The sequence below is a fragment of the Rattus norvegicus genome, chromosome 6 (genome assembly GCF_021556685.1).
Source record: "Rattus norvegicus strain SHRSP/BbbUtx chromosome 6, alternate assembly SHRSP_T2T, whole genome shotgun sequence".
Classification (NCBI taxonomy): domain Eukaryota; kingdom Metazoa; phylum Chordata; class Mammalia; order Rodentia; family Muridae; genus Rattus; species Rattus norvegicus.
The window spans coordinates 45,182,621-45,188,822 of NC_141539.1; the positions used below are offsets into that span (position 1 = coordinate 45,182,621).

The 6,202-nt window shown below is 42.2% G+C and overlaps 1 pseudogene; it reads left to right on the forward strand.

Moving 5' to 3' along the window:
• Positions 1-3,673: 3,673 nt before the first annotated feature.
• Rpl11-ps2 (ribosomal protein L11, pseudogene 2) lies at positions 3,674-4,201 on the forward strand (annotated as a pseudogene).
• The last annotated feature ends 2,001 nt before the right edge of the window (positions 4,202-6,202 follow it).

A 6,202-nucleotide genomic window follows, 5' to 3' on the forward strand; every position in this document is an offset into this window, starting at 1 on the left:
AGGACCACACTTAGACCAGGACTACTTATGCATTCACCCAGCCCTCTAAACATTTGAAACCCGAAATTTCTGTCAGTATCTCAAAAAAGGTTCTGGAGATCACTGGGTCTCTTCGTTTGTTCCTCTTCCTAAGGTGGCCACACTGATTAAATATTCTTCCTCCTTTTGCTAATATTTGTCTCTTTACTTGGGTTACAGGCAAAAAGCAGCTGAGCCTTACTTGTTAGAGCTGTCAATGCCCTGGCTTTTATCCTAAATAATCCAGTAACAATGAATGGTGCCTCCTGCGTCTGAGTGGGTTTTTCCCTTGGTTAAATCCTCTGGAAACATCTTTACAGATATATCCAGAGGTATTTGTCCTGGGAGAGTCTGCATTTGGTCAGGTTGAGGGTTGGGTCCTACCTACAGAGAGGTGCAGAAGTAAATCTACTTCTTTCCTAGACAACTGACGTAGTGTAGCACATGAATCCCTAACTCAAGTTCCTGGGACAAGCCTCACCCTACTCACCGTCTTACAGGCCTACAAAGCATCTCTACTGTAATCTTTTATATTTATTTATTTACTCTATGTTGGGGGTGGAGGGAGAGACAGAGGGACAGAGAGAATACATGTGTGCATGTGACAGAGAACAACTTGTGTAGTTTGTCCTCTCTTTCTACCATGTGGGTTCCAAGGACTGAACTCAGATCATCAAGACTGGTGACAGATACCCTTACTAGCTAGCTCAGCCACATAACCTATCTGCCCCCTATTCCAATCATTTTCTTTCTTTGATGAAGTCTTGCTATGGAACCCTTGGTTGGTCTGGGAATCAATATGGAGACCACACTGTCCTCAGACTCACAGATATCTGCCTATTTCGGCCTGCTGCATGTTAACAGCTATGGCTTAACTGTATTCAATGGGAAATTTCATAAATAAAATTTGAATTTTGAGCAGCATGTGCTGTTGGTGTGTCATGATGAAAGCTTATATTACCTCACTTCATCTTACCCTGGAAGTGAAACATGACTATTTCTAGCCAACTCAGGGGTGCAGTAGATACTACTTACCCATTAGTCATCTGGTACATATCTTGGCTATCATGCCAACATTACATTCTCACAATACTTGTATTTAGGTATTATCTATGGTAATCAAATAGCACCTAACAGCACCACATACAACAAGCAATGAAATGGAATTGGGTGATTGCAGTAGAGTGGGGTGGAGTGAGGTGGAGTAGGGTACAGTAGAATGGGGTGAAGTGAAATGGAGCGCAGGAGTGGAGTGCAGTGTCATGGACTGAAATAGCATGAACGCCATGAAGTGGAGAGCAGTGAGATGAAATGGCATAGAACAGAGTGTCATAGAATGACTGGAACGGAGTGGAATGCCATGCTGTGGGGTGTAATGGAAAGATATGGAGTAGAGTGAAATGGTATGTAAGAGAGTTGGGTGGAGTGGAATGGCATAGAGTGGAGAGGAGTGGGATGGATTTTTTTCTGGAATGGCATGGCAGATTAGCTACAGGAGTATATGATACCACTGCAAGACCTGTAAGACAAACATAGCCCACATAGAGTGTGAACAACCTATGTTCCCAGGTGCCCACTAAGGCTCTTGAGATGTTTTCTCTATGTATAGGGAGAGACTATTGAAGTTTAACATCCTACCTAGGATATATCAGTGTCCTCATATCTCAACTGTCACCACTGCCCTAAGAAGCTTCACTGGGTTCCCCCCACATCTTAGTCAGCTCATGTGTGTGGTTTTCTCATCACTCCCATAAGACTGTCATTAACTTCCTCACATTCTCTGCATATTTTACCTACCTCAATTGCCTTATGGACTCTGAGATCCTCCAGTGCTAGGACAGTATCTTATTCATCCTTGTGTATTCATAGCTCCTCAAGTTAGGCTCAGTCCCTTGTAAGCCCTATATAGTAAACCTTGCTTAAATGAATGGAATTCGGTTTGCTTTATGTAAAATTGACAGGCAGGAAGGATTAAAACACATAAATTCCTTTAAACCACATATGTGGAATTTACACAGGGGAGAGGAATCTATTTTTGTGACTGGCGACAGCTCGTTTCCAAAAGGTCATTCCAAAGTAGCATGGCCCAGCTTTTCCAGCATTGTCCTTTCTAGAAGAAATTTCTGCAGACAGATCCATGGCTCAGTCAGCCACCAACTCATACACTTATTAGAGGCCATCTAGACTATTTAGAAGCAAAGTACTATTTGGGACAATGTTCTCAAACAAATGTCTCTTCCTTTCAGAAAGCCATAAATTTGTTAGTCTTCCTTTATCTCCTATTCTTCATAACTAGTTCATTTATACACAAATTCATGTGGCATATTTGGACACTAAAGGAAAGGAGGGGCACACTCCCTTTGTTAATCAGGCAGCTGCATGGACAGTCACTCACAAGAAAATCCACGTTATCCAAATTCTTTGTGTAGCAGATTTTAACTTTGAATATTGTACCTGGACAAAGCAAGGTTAGACCTATGTGTTCATCTCTGCTTATTTCATTCAATCCAAGACAGACTACAACTCTCACTTATATGAAGACTTCCTTTAGAAGAAAGGATAGAGGTACCTTTGATATAGATGTTAGAAAAAAATGAAACAAAGCATCCAGGACAGGCAAGAACAGGGTCCTGAGAGTAGTATCTACTATAAACTTTGTACCATCACTGTGGGAAAATATGCAGGTGGCTCACTTCAGATTCCATAAGAACTTCCTTTCTTCTTCTCCATTTGATGCTCTAAAACAAATAGCCAACAACTAGCTAACTGTATAAATTATAGATGTGTATTTTTGTCACCAAGGGAAAAGTCATGTAAGAACACAATGAGAAGGCAGCTATCTACAAAACCAGAATGAGTCCTTGTCAAGAATCAAAGCTGTCATTATGTCCATCCTGGATTCATTGCTTCCAGACCTATGTTGTTTAAGACACATAGATAGTATAATTCTATTATGCCTCTCTATTCCCAGGGAACCTGAGTTTACTAAGGCAGTGTGTGAGCTTAGCCTTTAATATGGACTAAAGATTGGAAAATTTAAAAGTGCATTGCAATTTGGTAGAGTGTGTGTTCCATGTCGTATTCTAAGTCATGGAATGTAACAGGAAAGATGATGCAGATGGTCTTCCATCTTGTATACTGGCTGAAACCATTTTAAGATTGACTAGAATGTCATATTCTTGATGAGAAGCCCCATAGAATAGAAACCAAGGTCAGGATGCCCCAGCTAGCTTATCATAGCTTATGCTAAACTGACTGCTATATAAACCTTCTCCTTCAGCTAACTGCTTATCTTAGCCTCTGTTAAACTGCTTGCTTGCACAACTTCCCTATCCCCCTCCATTCTCCAACTCACCCTACTCCCTTCCCCTGCTACTGCCAAGTGAGACACAAGAATGTGGGGGTTTGTTTGTTTGCTTAGTTTGTTGGTTGGTTGGTTTGCTTTGTTTTGATTTGATTTGATTTGATTTAGAAAATCCCATGCTCTGAATACTTGTTGCTACACTTGGGCTTCCAAATACCTAAGTATAGCTCCACTAATTAAAATAAAGACTTAGAATTGGTTATAAACTGTGTCTGAGTGGTTATCTCTGGTGGGTTCCCCGTAACAAGACTTTGGTTGAAAGTAAGTGCGGCTCTCTTCCTATTTTCCATAATGGCACAAGATCAGGGTAGGAAGGAAAACACCATGAGGGAACTTCACATCTACAAGCCCTGTCTCAATATCTGTGTCAGAGAAAGGAGGAACTGACTGATCTTGGCAGCCAAGGTGTTAGAGCAGTTCAATGGCCAGATACGTATATTTTCCAAAGAGAAATACATCACCAAGTCCTTTGGCATCAAAAGAAATGAAAGGATCACTATTCACTATACAGCCCATGAATCAAAGGCAGAAAAAATCCTGGAGAAAGTCCTAAAGATACAAGAGTATGAGTTACAGAAAAATAACTCCTTGGATTCTGGAAATATTGGATGTGGGATTCAAGAACACATTGATCTGGACACCTGAGTATTGGGACCCACAGGCTGGACTTCAACATGGTGCTAGGTAGGCCCAGTTTCACTATCTCAGGTAAGAAGCGTAGGACAGGCTGCATTGTAGCCAAGCACAGAATCAGTAAAGATGAGACTATGCGCTGGTTCCAGTAGACATATAATAGGATTCATCCTTCCTGGCAAATAAATGTTGTCCAAAAGGCTAATAAAATTTTCTCAGAAATGCAAACAAATGATAAGTGAGGCAAGAAGCAACAGAAAGGGAGAGGTGAACACAGAGGTATCTGGGCAAAGTTACCATATCTGTGAGGAGATATGGGAGGTGGCAACCGGTGCAAGAGAAACCCCCAAGCTACTCAATGAATAAGAAAAAAACACTGGAGACTAAGGAGCTAGGAAAGGGGACCTGGGAATAATAGAATCCCTGTTTCCACTCTGCCTGGAGCTTGTGTCCAAAGACCATGTCATGGGTGGTTGTCTCTTTACCCAGGCTGGAATGAGAGTAGGGGGTGAGGTTCCCTTGTGGGAATGAATTTTAAGCTTTGCCTCAACTGACACCAGAGGAATGGCAGCTGATCCCTCTGCTGGACTCAATAGCTTCTTGTTTTGCTTCTATAGAACCGAGTGTAAGATTTAAACTAGATGCCTTATGTAAGAGAAAGGGCCCTCAAGACTATATAATGCAAATGGGCATTCCATACATAGCCACTTCCTCCCGCCAGGAAGCCAAGAGAAGCTGTGTTCCTGAAGTATAGAAAGAGCTAAACAAAGAAGCCAGCATCCTTCTCTGTGAGATTCCAATTTGAATCGGGCTGCCACAAATGTAAAACGACTTCATTTTCCTTTGCCAGATCCCCTGGGGATTGCAGACTTGTTTATGCCTCTGTGAAATGAAACTCAGCCCAGCCCAAGAGCAGGAAAACACTTCTATAGGCAGGAGGCTGCTGAAGCCAGAACATGGCAGGGTCCATTCACCCTCCTGTTGGGCAGCTCATCCTCTCAGAACAAGGGAACCTCAGTCCCGAGTGACCAGGCTTGGCAGCAGGGAAGAACTGACTCAGATGCAGTATTCAGATCTAAAACTTGATGCTGTCAACCCACAGAGATCATCTTCCTCTTCTGGGAACTTATGATGGGGTTTATAAACAACGGGGTGGAAGATTCTCTCTCTCTCTTTCTCTCTCTCTCTCTCTCTCTCTCTCTCTCTCTCTCTCTCTCTCTCTTCTACACACCACACACACACACACACACACACACACACACACACACACACACACACACACCAAGCAGACAAATCTTAGGAATACCAAGTGGTCTTACATCTTGGCTCACTGGCTGTGCTAGCCATTTTCCTCATTGCTATTGCTATGATCACAAACCTGCCAAAAGCAATGTTTATTTGGGTTTATGTTTGAGAGTACAGTGCACTGTGTGTGTTGAGGGTGGTGGGAGCACAGAGATACAGCAATGGGAGCTTCAGCATGAGTTGTTCCACAGAGCAGCCACAGTCAGGAAGCAAGAAGAGGTGAACACTGGTGTTCATTTTACCTTTGTCCTTTTTATGCAGCCTGGGAACCCAGCCCATGGTATGCTAATGTACAGATAAGCTGCTGTAGTTTGAATGAAATGTCCTCCATTAAGTCTCCAGCAATTGAATACCCAGGCCCCAGTTGGTAGCTATTTACAGAGGACTCAAATGTGTTCAGCTTCAAGTTCAATGAGAAGATAGTTTGTACCAACAAAGTATGGTAAAGCAAGATTTGGCAAAGTATCTGATGTTGACCTATACTCAATACATGCATAAATGTACACAAGTGCATGAATGCATTCACATACAGAGTTATACTAGAGAGAGAGAGAGAGAGAGAGAGAGAGAGAGAGAGAGAGAGAGAGAGAGAGTTTTCTTCTTGGGAGATTTCCAGAACCAATCTAGCCTTCTGACCCAGAAAGATGACAGAAGCCTGAGTCAGCTGACTTCTAGCTCATTCTTTGTTGATTAAAAAGTCCAGCAAATGTCAACAGACCTTCATTTGTTCATTTGACCTTCTATAGACATTGAACTAAGCAAATACTCAATGATTTTGCTAATATAGTGTTTGGGGTCTTTTATTATATGACAATTAGTGACCAAAGTAGGGGGTGGAGGTAATCTGAAGCAATAGGTGATGTATTTTGCCTGTGTAAGTCT